Source organism: Manis javanica, chromosome 14 (assembly GCF_040802235.1).
Source record: "Manis javanica isolate MJ-LG chromosome 14, MJ_LKY, whole genome shotgun sequence".
NCBI lineage: Eukaryota > Metazoa > Chordata > Mammalia > Pholidota > Manidae > Manis > Manis javanica.
Window position 1 is genome coordinate 87,548,981 of NC_133169.1, and position 26,655 is coordinate 87,575,635.

The 26,655-nt window shown below is 37.0% G+C and overlaps 1 protein-coding gene across 8 annotated transcripts in view; it reads left to right on the forward strand.

Moving 5' to 3' along the window:
* The window catches only part of LOC118971986 (protocadherin alpha-C2), a 134,495-nt gene that overhangs the window by 41,157 nt on the left and 66,683 nt on the right, over window positions 1-26,655 (forward strand). The gene's annotated exons all lie outside the window — the stretch shown is intronic.

A 26,655-nucleotide genomic window follows, 5' to 3' on the forward strand; every position in this document is an offset into this window, starting at 1 on the left:
CTCCAAAAAGTAGGGTTCTTACACTCTGTCAGTGTGATTTGTATAAAGTGATATCTTATTGTTACTTTAATTTTAATTCCTATATACCACTAGTGAATTTGAACATATAATCATTTGTATTTGCTTTTCTTTGATTTATCACTTAAATTCTTTACCCATTTTTTAATTTAAAAAACTTGACTGTGTTTTTAAACTTGGTAAATTTCTCTGTAAAATATTGATATTAACTTTTATCTCCCCCCTATATCACAAGTACATTTTCCTCCTCTATAATTTATATTGATTTGTATATGGTACATTTTGCCATATAAAAGTATTTTAAAAATTTCTATGTTAAAATATGTCTACTTTTCTCTTATGGATTTTAAGTTTTCCACTTTAGTTAGGAAGATCTTCCCAATTCTTATATTGAACATTCACTAAGTAACTTCATTTAATAAACATTTATTGTTTAAACTAAAATTTAAAAATCGAGGTATAGTTGACCTACAACATGTTAGTTTCAGGTGTACAACTTAATGACTCAATATTTGCATGTATTTGGAAATGATCTCCATAATAACAGTAGTTAACATCCATCACTACTCATAATACAATTTTTTTCTTGCAATGAGAACTTTTAAGACCCACTCTTTTAGCAACTTTCAAATATACAATACAGTATTATTAACTATAATCATCATACTGTGCACTGTGTCCCCAGGACTTATTTATTTTAGAACTGAAATTTGTACCTTTTGACCTCCTTCACCCATTTCACCCACTCCCCTATTATTGCTATAAACATCCTTCTTAGCACTGATTTCGCTGCATCCCATACAATTATGTTGTATTTCCGTTTTCATTTAAGATACTTTTTGATTTCCCTTTAGTTTTATCTTTGACCCACTGTTTTTCAGTAGTTTTAATTTCCCATTGTTTGTGAATATGCCAGTTTTCCTCTTGTTGTTGATTACTAGTTTCATACCATTACTAGTTTCATACCTTCAGATATGTTTATATTTGCTTTATATATGTCAGAAAAGATATATTATATGATTTTAGTCTTTAAGTTTGCTGAGACTTGTTTTGTGAACTAACATATAGTCTATTCTAGAACATGTTCCATGTGTGCTTGAGAATGTGTATACTGCTGCCACTGGATAGGAAGTTCTGAATATGTCTGTTAGGCCCATTTGATCTAAAGTACAGTTTAAGATAAATGTTTCCTTATTGATTGGTTTTCTACCTGGATAATCTTTCTATTCATGAAAGTCCCCTACTATTAGTCATGTTGTCTGTTATTGCCTTCAGATATGTTCATGTTTGCTTAATATATGTGCTCTGATGTTGGGTGCACAATATTTACAGTTGTATATTCTTGATGAAGTGACCCCTTTATCATCATATGATGACCTTCTTTGTCTTTTGTTACAGTTTTTTTGTTAAGGTATCATTGATATACAATATGATAAAGTTTTATATGAGCAACATGCGTTTACTACATTAACTCACATTATCGAGTCCCCCCACACCCCATTGCAGTCACTGTCCATCAGCGTAGTAAGATGCAATAGTGTCATTACATGTCTTCTCTGTGCTATACTGCCTTCCCCATGACTCCCCTACAATATGTGTTAATCATAATGCCCTTTATTCTCCTCTCTTCCTCCCCACCTGCCCTCCCCTACTGTCCTGGCCCGCGGGACGAACGTGGAGTGTGCCGGAGACGCCTGCAGAAATGAGACAAGCAAGAGACACAAAGAATGACCAGCAGGACAGGATGTCTGATCAAGCTGGCGAAGTTTATTGTTTACAGGCTCAATTTATGCAAGTAGCAAGTAAGGGGTGGGTCAGGAGATAATTGGACCTTAGGTGGCGCTGGCGGGGAGGTGTTTTCACACATCCTCAAGGTCTCCCTATTTTCAGAGTGAGGAGTCTTGGCTCATCTTCAAGGACAAGATATGTTTTTGTGAGCAGATAACTTCCAAGGACTGCACCGGTTGCTCTCAAGCTTGTGCTTTCCCATGCTGCATTCAGACGTGGGGGAAGGGACATAGCCCCGGCTCCCAACACCCTACCATTTCCCTTTGGTAACCACTTGTCCCTTCTTGGAGTCTGTGATTCTGCTGCTGTTTTGTTCCTTCAGTTTTGCTTTGTTGTTCTTCACCACAGGTGAGTGAAATCATTTGGTACTTGTCTTTCTCCGCTTGGCTTATTTCACTGAGCATAATACCCTCCAACTCCATCCATGTTGTTGCAAATGGTAGGATTTGTTTCTTTCTTATGGCTGAATAATATGCCATTGTATATATGTACCATGTCATCTTTATCCATTCATCTACTGATGGACACTTAGGTTGCTTCCATATCTTGGCTATTGTAGATAGTGCTGTGATAAACATAGGGGTGCATATATCTTTTTGAATCTGGGATCTTGTTTCCTTTGGGTAAATTCCTAGGAGTAGAATTCCTGGGTGAAATGGTATTTATATTTTTACTTTTTTTGAGGAACCTCTATATTGCTTTCCACAATGGTTGAACTAATCTACATTCCCACCAACAGTGTAGAAGGGTTCCTTTTCTCCACATTCTCACCAGCACTTGTTGTTCCTTGTCTTTTGGATGTTGGCCATCCTAACTGGTGTGGTTTTTAATTAGAATTTCCTGATAATTAGTGATGTGGAGCATCTTTTCATATGCCTGCTGGCCATCTGAATTTCTTCTTCGGACAATTGTCTGTTCATATTATCTGCCCATTTTTGGCTGTTCTGGGTGCCTTGCATTTCCATATGAATTTTAGGATCAGTTCGTCAGTTTCTTCAAGGAAGCCAGCTTACATTTTTTTCAAATTAAGGTATCACTAATATACAATCTTACGAAGGTTTCACATGAATAACATTGTGGTTTCAGCATTCACCCATACTATCAAGTTCCCACTTCCAATTGCAGACACTGTCTATCAGCATAGCAAGATGCTTTAGAGTCAATACTTGTCTTCTCTCTGCCAGCTTACTTTTGATAGGAAGTTTGTCCAATCTGTAGATCAATTTTGGGAGTATTGCCATCTTAACAGCATGAAGTTTCTGATCATGAACATGGGATTTATTCTCCATTTATTTAGATCTTCTTTGTATTTTCAGCAATGTTTTGCTGTCTTAAGAGTATACATTTTATATTTTTTGTTAAATTTATTTCTTAATGTTTTCATCTTTCTGATTCTATGGTAAATGGAATTTCTTTTATTTCATTTTTTGGTTCATTTTTATTTTGGTTCATGTATAAAATATGACTCCTATTTGGAAGAGTTTGTGAAGCATTGCTATTAATATTTATTTAAATGTTTGGTAGAACTCATTCATGATGCTATTTGGTATTTCTTCTTTTTATGTTGTTCTATTGTTACTAATTCAACCTCTTTACTTTTTATAGATCCATTCAGATTTTCTATTTCTTTTTGACTCAGTTTTGATATTTGCATATTCTAGGAGTTTGTTTCACCTAAGCTATTCATTTATTGGCATATAATTATTCATAGTATTTTTTTAAAACCTTTTTATCTCTGTAAGGTCAGTATTAATGCTCTTCCACCTCTGGCTTTAGTAATTTTAGTCTTCTGACTTTTTCTCTTGGTCAGTCTAGGTAAACATTTGTTGATCTTTTCAAAGAACCAACTTTTGGCTTCATTGTTTTTCTCTACTGCTTTTTCATTCTTTGTTTCATTTATTTCTGCTCTAATCCCAATTATTTCCTTTTTTCTGCTTTTAAGTTTGGTTTGCCTTATTTTTCAAGTGTCTTGAAGTGGGAAGTTAGTTGATTTGATTTGGAGTCAGTTGACTTGAAGTGAGAAGTTACTGATTTGAGATATTTCTTCCTGTTTAATGTCAACATTTACAGCATATGTTCACATCATATATTTCCCTCTGATTCCTGCTTTACTGGCATTCCATTGTCTTCATTTTCATTCACCTCAGAGCATTTTCCAATTTTCCATTCTTTATTTTTTGACCCATTGGTTGTTTTAGCACATATTACTTAATTTGCACATATTTGTAAATTCCAAAGATTTCTTTTTGTGACTGATTTTTAATTTCATTCTATTGTGGCCAGAGAACATGCTTTGTATGGTATCAATTCCTTTAAATGTATTGAGGCTTATTTTATGGCTTAGTGTTGGGAAGGCAGTCTTGTGCACAGTCTTTCAGTCCCCATTCAGTCACTGAAGAATGGGTCTTGAGCTTGGAACCCTTCCGTGCCAAGAGATAAAGAGCCCATCCTTTGCCAAGAGATAAAGTGCTGGGCTTATCACTCTGAGTAGGGATATGTGTCTTTCCTTCAGGCTCAGTGAATGCTCTTCTGTTTCTGCTTAGATCAGTGTATCATGTGGTACCTGGCCAATCTCACTGGTGTATCTGTTCCTCTGTGGAGAGAGAAGGTCTTTTACGGCAGCACAAGGGTAGTACATGTAGGCAAATTGCCCCACACTGGCCTCTAGGAGAGACCCACTGACCTTGAGGGACCAACGTCCATTATTGAATGTGGTCTTGCTCTGTCTCTTCTCTGTGTAAGTAAAGTGTTGTTCCATCCAGAGTTTGACTGCATTGGTTCTTCTTGGTGACTCTGACACCAAGATGCATTGGGCAGTGTTGAGAATTCTCCCTTGGGATTGATGGCTGGTGCACAGTAATCTGCATGACACTTAGCATGTGGTCTATCATAGAAAACATTCCATGTGCAACTGAGAAGAATGTATATTCGGCTGTCATTGGATGAGTGTTCTATAGGTGCCTTTTAGGTCTAGTTGGTTGATAGTGCTTTTAAAATCTTCCATGTCCTTATTGATCTTCTGCTTGGTTCTATCCATTATTGGAAGTAGGATATTAAAGGCTCCAGCTATTAATATTGAGTTATCTATTTCTCCCCTAATTTCTGTCAGTTTTTGCTTCATATATTTTGGGCTTTGTTGTTCCTGCCTATATGTTTATAATTTTTTTACCTTCCTAATTGATCCTTTTGACATTATAAAATGAACCTCTTTATTTCTAGTAATATTTTTTCTGTTATTAGTAAGTATAGCCACTCCAGCTCTTTTGTGGTCACTGTTTTCAGAATATATGTTTTTCCATCCTTTTACTTCCAACTGATTTGTATCTTTGAGTCTGATGGTATCTCCTGTAGGGAATATATAGTTGGATCTTGTTATTTTTAAATCTGGTCTGATAATTCTGCTTTTTGATTGGATTGTCTAATCAATTCACAGTACACTTATTGATACAGTTGGATTCACATTTGCCATTTTACTGTTTGCTTTCTTTATGTCTTAATTTTATTTTGTTTTTACATTCCTCCTTTATGGATTTCTTTTTATTGAGTGAATATTTTCAAGTGTGACATTTTAATTCTGTCAATGAATTTTTGAAACTGTATTTTTGAGTTAGTTTCTCAGTGATATCTCTAGAGTTTACTATATACATCAGATTTATACTAACTTAATTCTATTGAGATATAAAAATATTACTATTATATAGCTCTATTTCTTTCCCTCTCTTATCATTATTATATATATTACATCCTATAGTGGGTTGAATTGCAGCCTCCAGGAAGATATGTCCACATCCTAACCCCTGGAACCTGTGAATGTCACCTATTTAGGAACACAGCTTTGAAGATGTAATTAAGAATCTTGAGATGAGTTCATCTCAGTGGGCATGTTCCAATTTCAAATGTTTCAATAAGAAGAGAAGACACAGAGCAGAGGAGAGGGTCATGTAAAGATAGAGGCAGAAATTGGAATAATGCAAATAGCCACCAAAAGCTGGACAGAGCAAGTGGAGAAGCCCCCCTGGAGCCTGCAGAGGGAGTACAGGCCCACCAACACCTTGAGTTTGGACTTCTTCCCTCTAGAACTGTGAGAAAAACTGTCTTAAGCCACCCAATGTGTGGCAATTTTTTTATAGCAACTCCAATACACATATATATTACAAACCCAACAATGCATTGTTATAATTATTATTTTATATAATTTTATATCTTTTGAAGATGCTGTGAGAAAAAAGGAGAGCAATTATATATTTGTAGTGTTTCTTATTTAGCATTTCTGAGTGTTCATTTGTTCCTGTGGATCCTAATTACCATCTGGTGTCATTTCCTTATTCAGTACAGTCGTTCCCCCATCCATCTCCTTTGCATTGTAATTGGCAATGTTGTTACATTTCCCTAAGTTAGAGGCCCAATGATACTTTTATACATATTGTTTCATACAATTGCTTTTTAAAAAGAATGGAAAAGCCTCTGGGCATAGTTCACAAGGCTTACTCTTCCTTTCTCCTTGCCAGAGCCACAAGGGGATCTTTCTTGAATGTTCACTGAGTGTTTACAGTTGTCTTTTAGGTCCTGGTGAGAACCTGGTAGGATTCCTGAAGGTAAAGCCCATAAAATGCAGGGGCTTTCTGAAACTGGGCCTCCAGGAGATTTTCCACTTTCAAGATAGTCCATAGCTCAGCCTCCAGCAATTTGGAAGAATTTCCATTTAATTTTCCCTACCCATCTCTGGCTCCACTGCCTTCTGTTGCACATAAGCAGATGTTTCTTGGCTGTGACTCTCTGTATTTTCTTGTATCTCCAGATTTCAGGGTAGAGGTTTTCCCTGCAAGCTCAGCTCTCTGCTGGGTTCAAGAGAAATCATTTATCCAGCTCTTTTTTGTTGTAAGGACAAGAGGGACAGATTTCAAGCTCTTTATATGTCAGAGCTGAAAGTGGAAATACGAGTGTATATCTCATCAGTTAAAAAAAATCTTGATAAAATATACATCTTCTTATATCTGATAGTCAAGGAAAACTGCCTGCTGCCATTGGTATTCCACTAGCTGCAGAAAAACTAGGCTTACATTGATGGAAGTTGAAACTTGAAGTTTATTTGTATCTTGAAGATTTTTCTTGAATGATATCTTTGGATATTTTTCTTTTCTTGTGTTTGCTTTCTTTAAAGGCAGCTTAGTATGTTAGATCTCCTATTTCTGTGTTCTAATGCTATACTTTTCTCTTTACTTCTTTTGAATTTTTTGTCTTTTTTCCACTTATTTTTCTCAACCTTCTCAAGTGTTTCTTCTTGTTTTTGACTGTGTACCAAGCTGAGCCTATTCACCTTTTTTATTGTTTGCAATGTACCTTTAATTTCTGTGATGATTTTGTATTTCATTTCCATTTATTTCATGAATTGTGCCAGCTCAGTTTTCATGGTCTTCTGTGGTGTTTTGTTTTCTCCCTAAAATTCTCATTGTGTTTTGAGTTCTTAATTCTCTGAGACCCTTTAAAATTGCTTTGTCAATCTTTCAATTAGCAACCTCTAGTCAAAATTTTTATCTGCTTGGTAATAAACATTTTCAGGTATATATTCTTATCTGTAATATTGCATATTTATTTCCTTATTTCTTTCTTGTCATATTTATATAGCTCCTATGTTGGATCTTTTCTGGCTACTACTTCTCTTTGAGAGAAATTTCTTCAGGACCAGATATCTGGAGGCAGGGAATATAAATGGGATGGGACAGCAATGCTCTAGACTAACATAAATATTTTCTTATTTACTGTTTGGTAGAGTGGTTTGTATATACCTTAGCTTTTACATATATTTCCAGTTGGTGAGAACTGGCAGCTGCAGAGCAATTTGTTGTGCAGAGTTTTCACTTTGCCTTACCGCATCAGCATCACTGTTGAAATAATAGTGCACCTGCTCACTATAACATTCAGCCCTGCTTTCTCTCCTATTTTGTGCTGACAAATAGTATTGTGGGAGAGTCCTGCCTGAATCAGCCTATGTATCTAGATCCTTTTATTTTAGACAAAGGATCACTGGTTTTGCATCTCACTGTAAAGCAGTACTCTGGAAAACTCCTACCAGCTCTTCCCAAGGGGGTGAAATCCTCTCAGCATTCTCTCATCTTTTGGTGCAATTTTCACGGCACTTGGCAACTTCTCTTCACATGTATTATGGTTGAAGCTCAAACATTTTATAGAGCTTCATCAAACATATAACTTTGTTTTATGTCAGCTGTTCTTTTTGTTGTTCTTGGTAGGTTTCATGGGAGAGAGAAAGACATTAAAGTGTCCATTTTCATTTATCCTACCCTGTTACACTGGAATTGGACACTTCATTAATCTATTTTATAGGATTAATATTTAATGTAATATCTTCTAAATTAGTTTAAAAGTACATAATACATTCCCAAAGAATAATCTTAAGGACTAAGAAAATCTTGTTTAAGGTACAATATCCTTTTGCTAACAGATTCTTTCTTTGATATCAGACTGCTGTTTGACTTCAAGATCTCTATAGGGAGCTTATGCATTTTGGCTAGAAATCTTTCAATTTATAGTTTAAGGCCAAGTTTGGTTGGGAGAGTTTTATAATAATAGTCTTGGCAATAAAGGCCAAGAGAACTCAGGGCTATTTTTTTGCACAGAATCCACTTAACGTTGTACTTGCACCTAATTGAAAGCTTGAAAATGCCTAGATTATGAGAAGCTGTGGAAAATGCCATACAATGGCAAAACGAAATATTAGAAAGGAAAGGTTCTGCTAAAGAGAAGTTTTGTTAATTCATTATTTTAATGTTCACCTAGTCATCTTATACTAAAGGAAAAACTCTTGAGACTTCCTGATCTTTGAGGTATCTAAATTTCACAGATATCTCCTAAATAATGCTTTCCCACAAATCCCAGTTATGTCTAAAGATAGGGAGGCAGATGGGACAAATCTCAATAGGTGAGTACTCTCCACTTATTCTTGACACAAATTAAATCCTTTGAAAATGAACATCAGTGTCAGTTTAATAGAAATATGAAAAAAAGAAAGTAAAAAGTCTGCAAATGCTGTTTCTTGGTGAGTTTTCCCTTCTCCCTCTTCCTCCTGCTCAGAGTTCCTGAGTCAAGTATAATTGAAAGCTTGATTGCAGTTCTAAAAGTCAGTGGTCTTGCAAAATCTGAGTACATCTCCCCAGGTGTATTTTATATTCTATGGAAAAGTGAAAAGTATAACCCTTTACCCCAAATCAGTTAGCTTAATTAGCAGCATAAAATTTTTTTTATATCATTAATCTACAATTACATGAGCAACATTATGGTTACTAGATGCCCCCCGTTATCAAGTCTCCACCACCTACCCCATTACAGTCACTGTCCATCAGAGTAGTAAGATGCTATAGAGTCACTACTTGTCTTCTCTGTGTTGTACTGCCTTCCCCCATGTCCCCGCCTCCACATTATGTCTGCTAATCATAATGCCCCCTTTTCTCCTTTTTCCTTCCCTTCCCACCCATCCTCCCCAGTCGTTTTCCCTTTGGTAACTGTTAGTGCATTCTTGGGTTCCGTGATTCTGCTGATGTTTTTTTCTTTCAGTTTTTTCTTTGTTCTTATATTCCACAGATGAGTGAAATCATTTGATACTTGCCTTTTTCTGCCTGGCTTATTTCGCTGAGCATAATACCCTCTAGCTCCATCCATGTTGTTGTAAATGGTAGGATTTGTTTTCTTCTTATGGCTGAATAGTATTCCATTGTGTATCTGCACCACACCTTTATCCATTCATCTACTGATGGACACTTAAGTTGCTTCCATTTCTTGGCTATTGTAAATAGTGCTGTGATAAACATAGGGGTGCATATGTCTTTTTTAAACTGGGCTGCCAGCAGCATTTAATTTAAATGAGGAAATGAAAAGCCTAATCTCTGACACTGAAGTGAATAATTAGTTTTGGTTCTGAAATTTGGTAAAGAATAATTTAACTTTTATTGGTTATTTTACATTCTAATGAGAATCCCCAGTGATGGCTATATATTTGACTCTATCTAACACTTAAATGTGCTGACATGTTTCTTGCTTTAATTTTATCCAAGACTTTGTGTCACGGATTTTTGATTCCTTAATTCAGAAAGATAAATTAGTCAGGTGTATCTACTACTTATATTGGCTTATGTTGTAATCTGCCTTACTTCCATGGATGAGATAAGGGATGGGTTTGTGATGTCCTGGGGAGGTGATTGGTTCTAGTGGCATACTTAGTTACCAACCCCACTTTTAGTTTTAAAACCAGAATGCTGGAGCTGCCTACTCACCCCCTTCATTTTAATAAGCAATTAAAAAATTATAGAACCATCCAAACATACTTAAGTTCACAGAACTGTGCAGTTAACTCCCATGTTAGCATCAGCACTCAGCTTCAATAATTATCAATAGTTTATGGCAGTTTTTTTTTTTTTACCAGAAAGTATAATGCCCTGAAAGCTTCAATTCCTAATCTGTATTCAGCTTTTATCTTTCAAATTTTGGTTCTGCGGGCTTTGGGTAATGCAATTATATTAAGAGAAGAATTTGAATGAGGAATTGAGTGTTTAATGGTCATTTAAGTCAGTCAATTTTTCAGCTTGCCCCCACGTCAGGGAAAGCCACTGGTTATAGGGTGCTGGGCAGAATTGGGAGGCATTTCTTGTAGAGCATAGGTGTTTTTCATAGAATTGATCACTGTCCCAATTTCCGTGAAGACTAGCTTAAAAACGAAGTTGGAGAAAGTATGGATATCTAGCCTATTCTGACCCTGCCTCAATGCTGTTTTCTAAATATTGACAGAGCAGTATTTTTACAGAATAGTTTCCTAGTCACACTCTGGATTGTACCTTAGTACTTTCCCGTTCACCTCACACTCGCCGTTTGAGGGTGAGTTGTCAGTCCGAGATTTCTGCGTTCCTGGTGTTTGCTATTGACTGGTCAGGGGTTGCTTGCAAAGCACTCCCAGGAGGGCCGCCTGGGTAAAGAGAAACTGCTAAACCACAATAGCGGAACGCTGAACGGTAAGCCTTGCGCTCGCCCACTTTGGTGCCTCGAAAAGCTGGAGTCCTGGGCAAGCTTGAAGAGAACACTATTTCCCAATTTGCCCCTCGCTAGTCTCCTCTGTTGAAATGTTGGCGGCTCCAGGGATAAAGAAGGTGAAGAGAGTTTAACCCGCAGCGGAGAGGCTGGGAATCCAACACCAAATGCACTGCAGCACTTAGTTTGGGGTTCCTGTTTCCTTAAGCCTCGAAGGCGTGGTCGTTCCCGTTCACCGCCAAGGTTGTGCCTCTCTCTGCCGGGGCTCTGCGTTTTCCCTCGGAGATTCGCCCCCTTCTCGGGGGCTGCAAAGGGCCGGGGGTCCGAGCGCCTGGGACTCGGTGCTCCGCTCTAACAGTCAGCGAGAGGTGCCAGGAGGGCTCAGCCCGTTACACGCAGTGTTCTAGCGGAGGTTGCGGAGATTCAGACCGGGGCTGTCTGAGGGCATCGTCCTAGGAAACGCCGTGAAGGAAAAGTGTGTTAGCCCCCCCGCGCCCGCGCGGGGACTCGGGGCGACATCCCCGGCGGCCGGGAACGGAGGCAGCGCCTCCCAGCCCGGGCCGCCTACCTGGTCTCTGCACCCCTAGGCGGCGCTGCGCTCCTCCGCACAAGGCCGGCGGCGCTTTCCCAGACGGCTCGTTTCACTTCCAGCCGGCTAGCGCAGGGCAATCCCGGTGTCTCCAGGAGGCGGACCTTCGGCTGTCTCTGCACCTCCAAGTGGCGGCGGGCGCCGGCCGGCGCCTGCTCTTTACCACGGTTAGTGCTCTCCGGGAGTCCGGAGCACGGTCCCAGGTCACTGCTGGTGGAGCAAGGACGCCGAGAGGGAGGATGGTGCGCTGGAGGGTGGCAGTTTTCTGTCTGTGGGTGTCCTGCGGCTTTGCCGCGGGACAGCTCGAATACTCAGCGCTGGAAGAGACCAAGCGGGGCGTGACCGTAGGCAATGTGGCCGCGGACTTGAAGCTGTCAGCGGCCACTCTGTCCTTGCGGAACTTTCGCTTCCGTTCCAGCCACAGCGAGTCTTACTTCGGGGTGTATCTGTCCAGCGGTGGCTTGGTGGTCCGAGAGCCGGCAGACCGTGAACGGCTCTGCAAGGCCAAAGGTGCCTGCGTCTTGATCAATGAGCTGGTGCTCGAGGACCCGCTGGAGCTGCACAAGGTGCGCGTTCGTGTCCTGGATACCAACGACCACTCACCTCTTTTCCTGGCCGGCGACGTGCAGCTGCACATCGCAGAGTTCCTGATGCCTGGAGCCCGCTTTACCCTCCCTAATGCCCAAGATGCCGACGAGGGAAGCAACGGGGCGCTAAGCTACTGCCTGAGCCCTAGCCAGCACTTTCACTTGGACGTGGGGTCCCATATCGACGGCAGCGAATACCTAGAGTTGGTACTGCAGAAAGCCCTGGATCGCGAGCAGCGCGCCACCCACCGTTTGGTGCTCACCGCCCGGGACGGTGGGCAACCCGCCCGCTCCGGAGATGCACAAGTCACCATCTTTGTGGTGGACACAAACGACAATGCGCCTGTATTTGAGCGCACAGTATACCGCACCAAAGTGCCAGAGACTACACCCAATGGGACTGTGTTATTCCGAGTTCAGGCCTCGGACCCGGATGAAGGTTCCAATGGGGAAATCCGGTACTCCTTAAGCAACAGCACGCAAGCAAAGCTGCGACAACACTTTAACGTGCACCCTAAAAATGAGGAGGTGCGGACAGCTGCTGCACTAGGTCCGCCTGAAACACTGTTGGAGGCATACATCGAGACGAGGGATGAAGGTGCCTTCGGCCTGGCGAGCACCACCAAACTGCTGGTGGAAGTAACTGATGTGACTGATCATGTTCCTGAGGTGAACCTCCTGACTCTCTCTAGTCCAGTTTCCCAAGACGCTGCCCCTGGCACAGTGATTGCTCTCTTTAGGGTAAGGGATGAGGACCTCAGTCCCAATGGTAAGGTCATTTGCAGCATGTCCAGTGGCGGCCCTTTTAAGCTGAAGGCTGCCTTTGACAACTACTATAGCTTGCTGACTGATGGGCCAATGGACTGGGAGCAGGTCAGCAAATACCAGGTCCTGATCACCACCTCAGAGGGTGGCTCACCCCCACTTAGCACCTGCAGGACACTGACTGTCAGTTGCTGATGTAAACCACAATACACCAAGCTTTCCTCAACAGCAAGAAGAGTTTTTTGTGGCTGAAAATAATGGCCCTGGGGCCTGTCTAGATCATATGTTTGCCCGGGACCCTGGCCTAGGGAAGAATGGCCTTGTCTTCTATGAGCTGTTGGATATTATCTCTGAAGGGCAGACAGCTTCTAGCTTGGTGGCAGGAGAAACATCTAGTGGGACTCTCACTGCCAAAACTTCCTTTGACTCTGAGCAGCTCAGGGGGCTTCACTTCCAGGTGGAAGCCCGAGACGGTGGCATTCCTCCCAGGAGTGCAGCAGTGACTGTGAGCCTGTTTGTGGTAGACAGGAGTGACAATGTTCCAGTCATCTTGTTTCCCTTGCCCAGCAACGGCTCTATCCCCAGTGGAAATTGTGCCTCGCTCTGCCAGAACTGGACAACTGGTCGCAGAAGTGGTAGCAGAGGATGCAGATAATGGTGCCAATGCCTGGCTTTCCTACCACATCTCTCAGGCTTCTGACTCTAGCCTTTTCCAAATTTCAGCCAATATGGGAGACCTTCTTACTGCTCACTTAGTTCTTCCCACTGATGCAGAAGGTGAAGGGTGGTGGCAGTGGTTCGGGATCATGGAGACCCATCGCTTTCCGCCTCTGTCGCACTGGGTGTGCTGTTGAGCAACTTTGCCCCTCATGTGCTTCCTGACTTTGAGGAAACCTGGGAAACAGGAGGGCACCTTTCTGCCCAGAACCTGTATTTAGTAATTGCCCTGGCCTGTATCTCCTTTTTATTTCTGGGGTGCTTACTTTTCTTCATGTGTGTCAAGTTGATCCAGAGCCTAGGTTGTTGCTCTCAGAGCTGCTGTCACTCTCCAGAGGAGCCGAGGTATGGAAGGAAGATGGCTTCAAGTCCTTGCATGACAGCAGCCACAATAGATGTCACTACAGTCGAGAGACTTTCTCAGACCTATCTCTACGGGGCCTCTCTAGGACTTAGTTCTGATAATAACGGTCAGCTGTTGCATGGAGAATACAGTGCTGCTGACCTGAGAAATCTGATCACTGGGGTAGGACTGAATTTGCCAATATTGCGTATTCAGATTCAGAATAGGAAAGGGGATCACGCAAATATCAATGCCATGGTAAGCAAATTTATGGGATTTTATTTCCTTGACTGGGAGATAGCTGCTAGTTATGTTCTGAAATGTTTCTTAGATGAGCCTTTGGCAACATTTAATCCAGTGAATTGAACACTGTTGCTTAGCACCCCATGTGCTAAGTATTCTGGGAGAATAAATGTATTAAAAGACTGTCCTTGTCTCCAGGGAGCTTAGAGTTTATTTTTGAGAAACAAGGGTAAGAAATTCAAACCTGTTAAAGAACAATGAAAGTAATACAGCATAAAGGTCTAAAATAAAAAATAGCAAGGCACCAAAGTTTCTGGTACAGGTAATAGATGACATGGTCTATCTTTAAGTAATTGCTCTTGGGAATTTCTTTAAACAAGCATCCCTTCATTCAAAAAAAATATTTTGACCAACAGATATGGGCAAGGCATTCTGATACCAAAGTGGGAGTGAAAAATATGTTAGAGACTTTGCATAATACAAGCATCATATCATGGAAAATTATTATAGTGCATGATTTCAAAATGATAATAACTTAAAAATGTAAAAATAAACTGCAGTGCATGCTCAAAGATGGGAGAGAACATGAGAGAACATCTGGACAGGGAGGAGGGAATCAAAGAAGGCTTGGTAGTAGAGATGGCATTTGCCATGGATCTTGAATGATACACCATTTAATAAAATGTAGCATATTCTCTAGACTATACTTTACATGAATACCACTTTGCCAAAGTAGCCTTTTTTGGAGAACGATACTCTAAACATTGCTAATAGCTCCATGCAGTGTTTGTAGGTACATAGAGTAAGGTGAATAATTGTTATGTCAGAAACATTTGTGTGCTCAAAGGTGCCCTTACCAAAGTCCATTCAACTTGTATTTAATTTTCTTATTATTTTAGAAGCCAGTATACTTAGAGATGAGTAAATACCATATTTCAGAGTAATGCATAATAAACGTTAAATTATTCAAATGCTTCAATTTATTCATAGTGGCCCTTGGCATTTCCAAACTTTTTGAATGGAGCAAGGACATTTTTCTAGCAATTTTACAATGTTACTTTCTGACTTCTCATACAGATTATGGATACAAGGGAAGGAGGTGTGCAGAAATTAGGGAAGGGAATGGAAGATTCCTTGTTTTAGTATTCCAGGTAATAAGGGGAAAAGTGGGTTATAAGATATTCTCCTTCAAATAATCATGTGAACTGCAAATGAAGTAGATTTACATCCATTATAATTTTGCATGCTTAATATTCTCATGTGAAAGAATCCAATACATAAGATATGATTAGTAAATAGTTGCTGAATGAATAAATAAATGTATGAATGTGTAAATTGGGTGGTAGCATTGTTAACTGTGGAGGGAAAGTTTTAACTTACTTTTCTATTGTACATATGTATATATAGTTGACAGTTAACAGTTTATGTAGGTCACTTTTAAACATACTATTTCAATGGTAATTTTCTTCTTTATGATATATAATAATGAAACAACATAATAGAGGGATTTTCTGGTCCCAGAGCTAGCATGAAAAACTTCAGTGCTGTATTCTAGGGCTAAATATGAGTCCAATTTTTGTAGATAACCAAGTGATGATTAGTAAGGACACACATCATTACACTGTGAAGTTTGCAGTACATGAAAATTAAACTACATTTAATTTTAAGGGAGGAAATTGGTGCAGTATAATATTAGTATTTCAGGTATCAAAACATTTATTGTATAAACTCTCTTGCTAGCAAGAAAATTCACCACTTATTTCTTTTATTTCATTGCTGTCTATAACAAAAAGAGATGAGAATTCCAGTAGTGTCTATGAAGTTTGCAGTCAGGAATTGTTTGAGAAACACATTTTGTCTAGACGGGAAGACCAATGGATCTGAAAAGTTAGAAGGAAAATAAGCTACTTAAAAGAAAAAATATAGCTAGCCAGTAACAGAGAAAAATGTGCCCTGCCACCAAAATTTTAAACTTATAATAGTGATAAAGTAACAGAGATATATTGTTCATACATACAGAAATATTGTGCCATTCCATTCTTCCACTTAAGCAATCTTTTTCCGTTATTATGAATATTTCACTTTTTAGGTAGTCCATGTCTATAAATTGTTTTTGTGGGATGGATATTTCCTTACATATAAAGTATGATGTGTAAAAACATGAATAAAATACCTTCAGTAGAGCTGGAGTATTTGTAAATCACTTGGGCATGTATTATTTACTTCTTCCTATCTGATGGCATATTGATCCAATCTTGATTCTTTAGAAAAGAATGCTTGTCCTACTGTTAATTGAATGCCTTAATAACTACAAAATTCTAGAACTAAAATATTCATTGCTTGAGGTTTATAAAACAAAATCTTTTGAAAAGAGTGCAATTTCATAACAATTTTAACTGTATGCCTGAGTCAGAATCATGTTGATGCATATGTGTATATATTTTGTTCATATTCTAAGATCTGTCTTTTATTTTCATTTACAGTATATGTTAACATAGTTTATAATATTAGAATCTATCAGTTTAAGAAATTCAGGAAAACATTTTTATCTAAATCTCTCCTATTGATGATATTTTCAGATTTAGGCAAAATTGACCTACTGTGCAACAAGTAGCGTGTCTCACATCAGTTTTTTCTGATTTTTGATGAATAATTTATTAATTTTATATTGGGATCTAAGATGGTATATCTGAGAGGTAAATTTCTTTTATTTATTTTGATATACAATATTACATTGTTTTCAGGTATACAACATAGTGATTTGACAACTATATACTAAATGCTTACAATAAGTGTAATTGCCATCTGCCAACATCCAAAGATGTTACAATATTACTGACTGTATTTTATAGGCTGTACTTTCATCCCCATGACTAATTTATTTTATAATTGAATGTTTGTACCTCTTTATCCCCTTCACCAATTTCTCTCATCCCCCCAACTCCCTGCCTCCTGAGATTTAAATTTCTACTTACCATTTAAAAGTAGTTGCATTGGAAAGTTTTTTAGATAATAAATATTAATGTAGCAAAAATACACAACAGGATACAACTGACTATTAAATACATGAAAATTATAGTTTGAATATTACCAATATACCATTATATTATGTTATATATTATATTATGTTGTATTAAGTGTATTGTTCTGGAATTACAGCAGTTTCTCCTTATAGTTATACCTATAAGGTATAGGATATTTTGTCTTTGCAGTGGCATTTGTTAACAGAGTGGTAGAATATTTTTGGCTTTCTAGGTGTTTTTATTTGTTAACACATATTCTGTAACTTGACTTTCCCAAAGGTTAATTAGATGTTTCCTTTTATCTACTTTGGCTTTGAAGCTGATAACCACATTTAGAAATATTTGAGAGTGCTGTAACTAAGGAAGTTTGCATGGCATGTGAATATATTCACACTTAAAAAAAACCCATGTAGGCAGTACAACAGTATTTATTATATAATAGAGGAACCTCAAAGTAGTAAAAGTGAAGGAAAAAGCACATAATTATTTGAGTGAACAGGAGGGAAAAAGTAACACCTGGGAAATGTATGAGAGGAAAAGTTTCAACAACATATCTGATAATGTTGATGATCTATTGATTTTTATTGCCTTCCATATTTGCAATTATAAGGAAACAATAATATTCCAGAGACTAAATACTGGGATGGGGATGAAGGTGGACTAAATTGCTAAGAGGTTTTTACATTGCTCAAATGCAAGTAATATGAATATCAGAAATAATTAACATTTGGCAGAATGTCAGATGGACAGGGATCACAACCTATGATTCTAACTAAAGTATTTTGGGAAGTAAGGAATTTATTGATTAGGATTATTTTTAAAAACCAAAGCTAAATGATAAAGGTGGTTATTCACTTTGTTCCTAATTTTTAATCAATGAGATTGGTTCAGGATATAGATAAATTAAATGCCTCTTACTCTGCATTTATGAAAAAGAAAGAATTAGGATAATAATTTCCTCCTCAAGCTATAAACACAGAAAGTTTTTGTATTCTTCTGGAATTTGTCCTGGAATCTGGAAATGAATATACAGTCACATATTCTCCTGTGCTGCAGAGAAAGGAGAAAACCTTTCTGTCCCATCCCAAATTCTTGGTTTTTCCTAGAGCCATCTGGTTGCCATCTACATGTACACTATTTTCATAGCAGAGCTCTAATGACATACCATGAAAAAGTGTACCCTCTGAATTCAGGTACATTGTGCTTATTCTTTAGAATCCTTAAGCAAAGATTACAGATGTTTTATTTAGACTGAAAATGATGTTCAGACAAAAACAACCAACTCACACATCCTAATAGTAGATTTTTGCATCTATATTCATCACATATGATTGGCTTCTAATTTTCCCTCCTTATAAAGGTTTGGTATCAAGATTATGTTAGCCCTGTTAGAAGTTTTTTTCTTTCTTCTTATTTCTATTCTCTGGACATATTTGTTAAAATTGGTGATATTTCTTTCTTAATATTTAGCAGAATTCACTAGAGATGTTCTCTGTGCCTTAAGGTTTCTTTGTAGGAAAGTTTTAAGTCATGAAATCAAATTTCAGGATTATTCATATTCATATTTTTATTGTTTCATTTTTGTAAATTTTCTCTCTCCAGAAATATGTTAATTTCACCCAAAACTTTCAAATATTTTGGCATAAAGTTGTTTATAACTTTTTTGGCATCTGTGGGATCTGGGATAATGTTCTACTGTTCAATCCTGACATTAGTCATTGTCACATCTCATTTTTCCTGACTAGACTTTGGAAATCGTTTATTAATTATATTAGCCTTTTCAGGGACTAACTTTCAGCTTTTGGGATTCTTTTTGTTGTATATTTGCTTTCTAATTTATTAATTTCTTCTCTTAACCGTATTTTCTTCCTCAGACTTTCTTTGTATTCAATTTGTTTTCTCATATAACTTTCTGATTTTCAGATTTTGTTGTTTCTAATGTATGGATTTAAAGTTGTAAATTTCCAATAAGCATGGTATTAGCTGCTTCCCTTGCAAGTTACTTTAAAAATTTTAATTGCAGTGTAACATACATAAAAGTTCATGTGTCATAAGTGTACAGCTTGATGAATAATCCAAGGTCAAAACAATCATGTAGCCACTACAGAGGTCGAGAAGTAGAGCATTACCAGTACCCCAAAACTCCCTCAGCCCTCCTCTGTCATTGCTCCCTTCTCAAATATAACCCTTACCATGAGTTCCAAAACCATAAAAATTGGAATCATATGGTATAATTACGCTTTTATGTGTGGTTAATTTCACTTAATATTATAATGTGGTGTTCATCTGGGCTGCTGTGCATAGCAATACTCCACCCATCAAATTGCTGTATATTGCATTGTATGAACATATCACAATTTATCCATTTTCCTGTTGATGGCCAGTTTTTCAAGTTTATTTTTTGTTTTATGAACAATTCTGCTATGTATATTTTCCTATGTCTTTCGGTGCACATATATTTGATTATAAGGTGTGAGCACGTTCAGCTTTAATAGATACAGCCATCAGTTCTTCAAATTAGTCGGTCCAATTTATTCTGCCACCAGCAGTGCTCAGGAGTTCCAGTTGCTCCACATTCTTGTCATAATTAGTATTAGCTTAAAATTTTTTCATCATTATAGTGTTGAGTAGTAGTATCTCATTTTTTTGTTCTAGACCTTTGTTACTTTTTTTCATGCTGTGTAACAATTGAATACTGAATAATCTACATAAAGACTATTAAAATGCTAACACCGTCTCTCCCTTCCATTACATATATATTTAAAAGTCAGGTTTGTTGATTGGGAAATATTGGTTCACTGAGCTATGCAGATCTTCTGTATGTGTACACATTTTATCATACAATAACAAGAAAATCACATTTGTCAGTACCACCACCAATCTTGTCACAGTCTTTTAGTATTGGGAAGCTAAAAGTTCACAGTGGTGGACACAAGTTTCCAAAATTATAGTTCTCACTCAAGATCTTAAATTCTGTCATTTGCAGCAAACACTGTCAGTTTTCCTTGCAGTGACAGCCTCATTCATTCATTTTAAGAGAATGTCTGCTTTCTAGTATTACAGATATCCAGATTCATCTTGTAAATTTCCTGTCTCAGCCCTGGAGTCAACCATTCTCCAAGGATCCTTCAATTCTTTTTTGTGGGAGGTGATGTTTCGAGATATAATCTGGACAACAGCTGTGCTTATCACTATAAGGCTGTGTCAGTGTTTCTAGGTATTTTTAGTTACTGAACTAAGGGATATGCATTTAAAATGCACCACAGGTCCGTACTAATTTTTCCAATTCAAGTTCAGCACTCTAAGGTTTTTACTTAATTCCATCAATCTTCAATATTTGTATCTCCTTTCTCCTGCAACAAAATTCCAATTTTGATTTATACCAACATAATTACTTATTTGTTACCCCATTCTACACAAACAACTGACTTAGAAAACAAAACCAGCACTACACCAACATCATGATGGCAATGACAGTTTAATATTCTTGCTATTCTTTTAATTTGTTGGATATATCCCACTAGCCATGTACAAATTACTGTATTTATACAATGCTCTGATTTTAACTAGTATTACACTGAATCTGTAGAAAATAGGGGGATTATTGACATTTTGACAATATTTTACTTGATGTTTATTGACTATAAAAATATGAGTGCTATTAAAACAATGACAATATGTCCACAAATGTCATGTTCATTAACATGGTATATCCCTTATTTATTTTTATTATTTTCTCTCAGTGTTTATGTTTGTTTTCATACATGTATATGTAGGAATATTGTATATCTTTCATTAGACACTTGATATTTTGATGTTATTTTTAAATGGTATTTTAAACTTTAATTTATAATTGTTTCTGTTGCAGATATTTAGATAAAAGTTTATTTCCTTTTTTGACTGGGTGATTAATGAATGTTGTGCTTAATATCAGTCCAACACATGTCCTAGCTCTCCCCACATCAACATAAACAAAGTTAGCTGCCTCCTCACCTCACAGAATAAGGGACAACATTGGATGTACAGGATATTAAAGCAACCATAATGGGCAACTAAAGTAAAATATTGCAAAGGAAAATTATTATTATTTATTTTTATTAAGGTATCATTGATATACAAATCTTATGAAGATTTCTTATGAGCAACATTGTGGTTACTACATTTACCCATATTATCAAGTCCCTCCCCACACACCCCATTGCCACTGTCCAGCAGTGTAGTAAGATGCTGTAGAGTCACTACATGTCTCCTCTGTGCTATGCTGCCTTTCCCACGACTCCCCTACATTATGTGTGTGAATCATAATGCCCTTTAAACCCCTTCTCCCTTCCTCCCTATGCATCTTCCCCAGTCCCTTTCCCTTTGGTAACCACTAGTCTCTTCTTAGAGTCTGTGAGTCTGCTGTTGTTTCATTCCTTCAGTTTATGCTTTGTTATATACCACAGATGAGTGAAATCATTTGGTACTTGTCTTTCTCCGCCTGGCTTATTTCACTGAGCATAATACCCTCTAGCTTCATCCATGTTGTTGTAAATGGTAGGATTTGTTTTCTTCTTATGGCTGAATAATATTCCATTGCTATATGTCCCACATCTTCTTTATCCATTCATCTACTGATGGACACTTAGGTTGCTTCCATATCTTGGCTATTGTAAATAGTGCTGCAGTAAACATAGAGGTGCATATGTCTTTTTGAATCTGGAATCTTGTTTCCTTTGGGTAAATTGCTAAGAGTAGACTTCCTGGGTCAAATGGTATTTCTATTTTTAGTTTTTTGAGGAACCTCCATATTGCTTTTCACAAAGGTTGAACCAGTTTACATTCCCACCAACACTGAAGGACGGTTCCCATTTCTACACATCCTCACCAACATTTGTTATTTCTTGTATTTTGGATAGTGGCCATTCTAACTGGTATGAGGTGATGTCTCATTATAGTTTTGATTTACATTTCTCTGATGATTAGCAATCTGGACCACCTTTCCATGTGCCTATTGACCATTTGTATTTCTTCTTGGAGAAATGTCTGTTCAGGTCCTCCACCCATTTTTTAATTGGATTATTTGTTTTTTGGGTATTGAGGCATTGGAGTTCTTTATATATATTTTGGATGTTAAAACCTTATCAGATGAATCATTTATGAATATATATTCCCCCATACATAGGTTGCCTTTTTGTTCTGCTGATGGTGTCCTTTGCTGTACAGAAGCTTTTTAGTTTGATATAGTCCCATTTATTCATTTTTTACTTTGTTTCCTTTGCCTGAGGAGATGTGCCCAGGAAAAAATTGCTCATACTTGTGTTCAACAGATTTTTGTCTATATTTTCTTCTAAGAGTTTTATAGTTTCATGACTTACATGCAGGTCTTTGATCCATTTCAAATTTACTTTCATATATGAAGTTATTCAATAATCCAGTTTCATTCTCTTACATGTAGCTGGCCAGCTTTCTCAACTTTTCCCCATTGTATATTCATGGCTCCTTTACTGTATATTAACTGACCATATATGTATGGGTTTATATCTTGGCTCTCTATTCTGTTCCATTGATCTATGGGTATGTTCTTGTGCCAGCACCAAACTGTTTTGATTATTATAGCTTTGTAGTAGAGTTTGAAGTCAGGGAGTGTAATCCCCCTAGCTTTATTCTTCTTTCTCAGGATTGCTTTGGCTATTTGGGCTCTTTTGTTGTTCCATATGAATTTTAGAACTATTTGTTCTAGTTCATTGAAGAATGCTGTTGGTACTTTGATAGGGATTGCATTGAATCTTTAGATTGCTTTAGGCAGGATGGCCATTTTGACAATATTAATTCTTCCTCTCCATGAGCATGGGATAGGTTTCCATTTATTAGTGTCTTCTTTAATTTTTCTCATGAGTATCTTGTAGTTTTCAGGGTATAGGTCTTTTGTCTCCTTGGTTAGGTTTATTCCTGGGTATTTTATTCTTTTTGATGCAATTGTAAATGGAATTGTTTTCCTGATTTCTCTTTCTGCTAATTCATCATTAGTATATAGGAATGCAACAGACTTCTATGTATTAATTTGTACCCTGCAACTTCAGTTACTAGTTCTAAGAGTTTTTTGGTGGGATCTTTAGAGTTTTCTATGTATAATCATGTCATCTGCAATTAGTGACAGTTTAACTTCTTCTTTTCGATTTCAATGCCTTTTATCTCTTTGTTTTGTCTGATTGCCATGGCTAGGACCTCCAGTACTATGTTGAATAAAAGTGGTGAGAGTGAACATCCTTGTCCTGTTCCTGATCTTAGAGGAACAGCTTCCAGCTTTTCACTGTTAGCTGTGGGTTTGTCATATATGGCCTTTATTATGCTGAAGTGTATACCATCTAAACCCATTTTGTTGAGAATTGTTATCATGAATGGATGTTGAATTTTGTCAAATGCTTTCTCAGCATCTTTTGAGATGACATGTGGTTTTCATCCTTCTTTTTGGTAACATGGTATGTGATATTGATTGATTGATAAATATTATACCATCCTTGCATCCCTGGAATAGATACCACTTGGTCATGATGATGGGTGATCTTTCTGATATGTTTTTGAATTTGGTTTGCTAACATTTTGTTGAGTATTTTTGCATCAATGTTCATGAGGGATACTGGTCTATAATTTTCTTTTTTGTAGTGTCTTTGCCTGGGTTTGATCTCAGAGTGATGCTGGCTTCATAGAATGAGTTTGTAAGTATTCCCTCCTCTTCTACTTTTTGGAATACTTTGAGAGAGAGATGGGTATTAGCTCTTCTTTAAATGTTTGGTAGAATTTAGCTATAAAGCTATCTGAACCTGGATTTTGTTTTTTGGGAGGTTTTTGGTTACAAGTTCAATTTCATTGCTGGTAATTAGTCTATTCAGATATTCTGTTTCTTCCTGGGTCAGTCTGGGAAAGATGTATTTTTCTAGAAAGTTGTCCATATCTGAAAGGAATGTATATTTTTCAGTTGTCAGGTGTAATGATTCATAAATATAAATAATTATTATTCAGATTATCTATGCCTTTATTGATTTTTTTGTCTAGTTCTATCATTTGCTCAGTGAGCAATGTTAAAATATTTATTATTATTTTGCTTCCTGCATTTCAGGCTCTATTATTAGGCATAAACACATTGATGATTATTATAAACTTCCTGATTTATTGATCCTTGTATCATTAAGAAATATCTCTTTATTGCAGGATTTTATTCTTGAAGTATATTTTATCTGGTATTAAAGTGGCCAGTCCAGTCTCCTGTTTACTGTTTACATCCTTTTTTGTCCATTTACTGTGTCTCTTTAAATTTAGTGTGCCCTTATAGAAAGAGTATTTTTGCATCTTGTTCTTTTATCCATTTTGATAATCTGTCTTTTTATTGAAGTGTTTCATCCAGTTACATTAGTATAATTATTGATGTGTGTGACTTGTGTCCTCCAGTATATTATTTGATTCTGTTTACACTTCTGATTTTGTTCCTTTGTTCCCCTTATCTGCTGTCTTTTGAATTATTTGAATATTTATTAGAATCCATTTTAATTTTTAGATATACCTACTTTTAGATATATCTATTTGCATTTTATAGTGGTTGATCTAAGTATGATAGCATACATCTTAACATTTCTCAGTCTACTTAGAGTGACTAGTATAACATTTTCATGAACTGTAGAAACTTCACAACTGTATACAACCATTTAGTTCCTGCTATGCCATTGCTTATGCTATAAATTTCATTTGTATTAATACAATATTAACACCACAAGACAAAGTTATAATTTTGTTTAAACGGTCATTATATATTTTAGAGAAATTAAGAAAAAAGTTATTTCTGTTTATCCAGATATTTACCATTTTCAGTACTATTAATTTGTTCCTAAAAAGTTGAGTTTCCCCATAGTATCTTTTCACTTCAACCTGAAAAACTTGATATAGCACTTCTTGTATGCATATTGTTGCAGTGATTTCTCTTAGTTTTCTTTTATCTGAAAATGTATTTATTTCTCTTGCATTTTTGAATGATACAGAACTTTGGGTTGATAGTCTTTCTTTCTTTCAGCATTTGAAAGATTTTATTCCACTGTCTGCTAATCTCCCTGGTTTCTGATGAGAATTCTTTTGTCATTTGAACAATGGTTCCCTTCCTTTAATATGGTTGTTTTTGTTACTCTTGTCTGTGGGTAAGGAGCACTGATTTCAAGGTTTTCTATTTGTCTTTGATTCATAAATTATTTGTGTTTTTTCATATTTTTCCTATTTTTGGATTGGATGAGTTTATTGAATCAGTAAATTGATGTCTTTCACCAAATTTGTAAAAATTTTAGTCTTTATTTCCTTATTTCAGTTCTATTCTCACTCTCCTCTTTCTGGGCTTCAATTGCCTACATATGATACTCTTTAATATTGTCTGTTTTCATCACAGTAGGGTTAAAAGTTTGGTCCTTTAAGAATATTCTTCCTTGTATTTCCATATTCTGGGATTATGCATAAGTAAAAGGGAAGATAGACAGTTATCTGTTAATGGTGTAGTCTATAGGAGAAAGGGATTTGAAAGGGGTTTCATTTTTTTTGCTTGACACAATTCTGGATGAATTGAGTTTTGTACAAGGAGCATACATTTTTAATATTATTGAACCTAGATAAAGCAAATAGAAGACCAATAAAATATAAAGATAAATCACACAGGAAGTATAAGCAAAATTTTTATCTTTTAAGAACCTAAAATATATGGGCATATTGTATTCACTTATTCAAAAAGCAGGTATGTGTACAATAGAGAATTTTTTTTTTCTAAAGGAGTGTAAGCAAATATACTTTTGCTGGGTAGTGGTCCCCAGATGTTTTTTCCTCCATTAGTTGCTTCTAGAAATATCCAGAACACAAAGTACCCTTTGCTTTGGGTAGGTCATTGATTCTTTACAACTTTGTAACAACTTCAAGAAGGGACCTATATATAAAAAATAAAAAGCATTGCTGTAGTGGGAAAGGAAAATAACACCAGTCCAGGAAGTTCTATTAAAGGATAAAGGGTAACTGCTACCACTTTGCCCAGTGTCCAAATTCATTCAGAAAATATTTATTCACTTCTCATCTTAAATTCTTCAGCCAGACCCTTCTGCTGAGTTCAAACTCTCATAGCTGATTACCTATCTCTTCTTGGCTTTCTCAAAGAATTCACATGTTTAAAATCAAACCTTTGATTTCCAGACCTACTCAGACCATCTCTTCCCACTTTTTTTAGAAACTGATATTACTGCCCACCCAGTTCTTCATACCAGAAACTGGAGAGTCATCTTAAAAAAATTTTTTTTATTAAGGTATGATTGATATACACTCTTATGAACGTTTCACATGAAAAAACAATGTGGTTACTACATTTATTCACATTATCAAGTCCCCACCGATACCCCAATGAAGTCACTGTCCATCAGTGCAGCAAGATGTCACAGATCTACTATATGCCTTCTCTGTGCTGCACTGTTCTACCCGTGATCCCCCACACCATGTGTACTAAACATAATACCCTTCAATCCCCTTCTCCCTCCCTCCCCACCCACCCTCCAA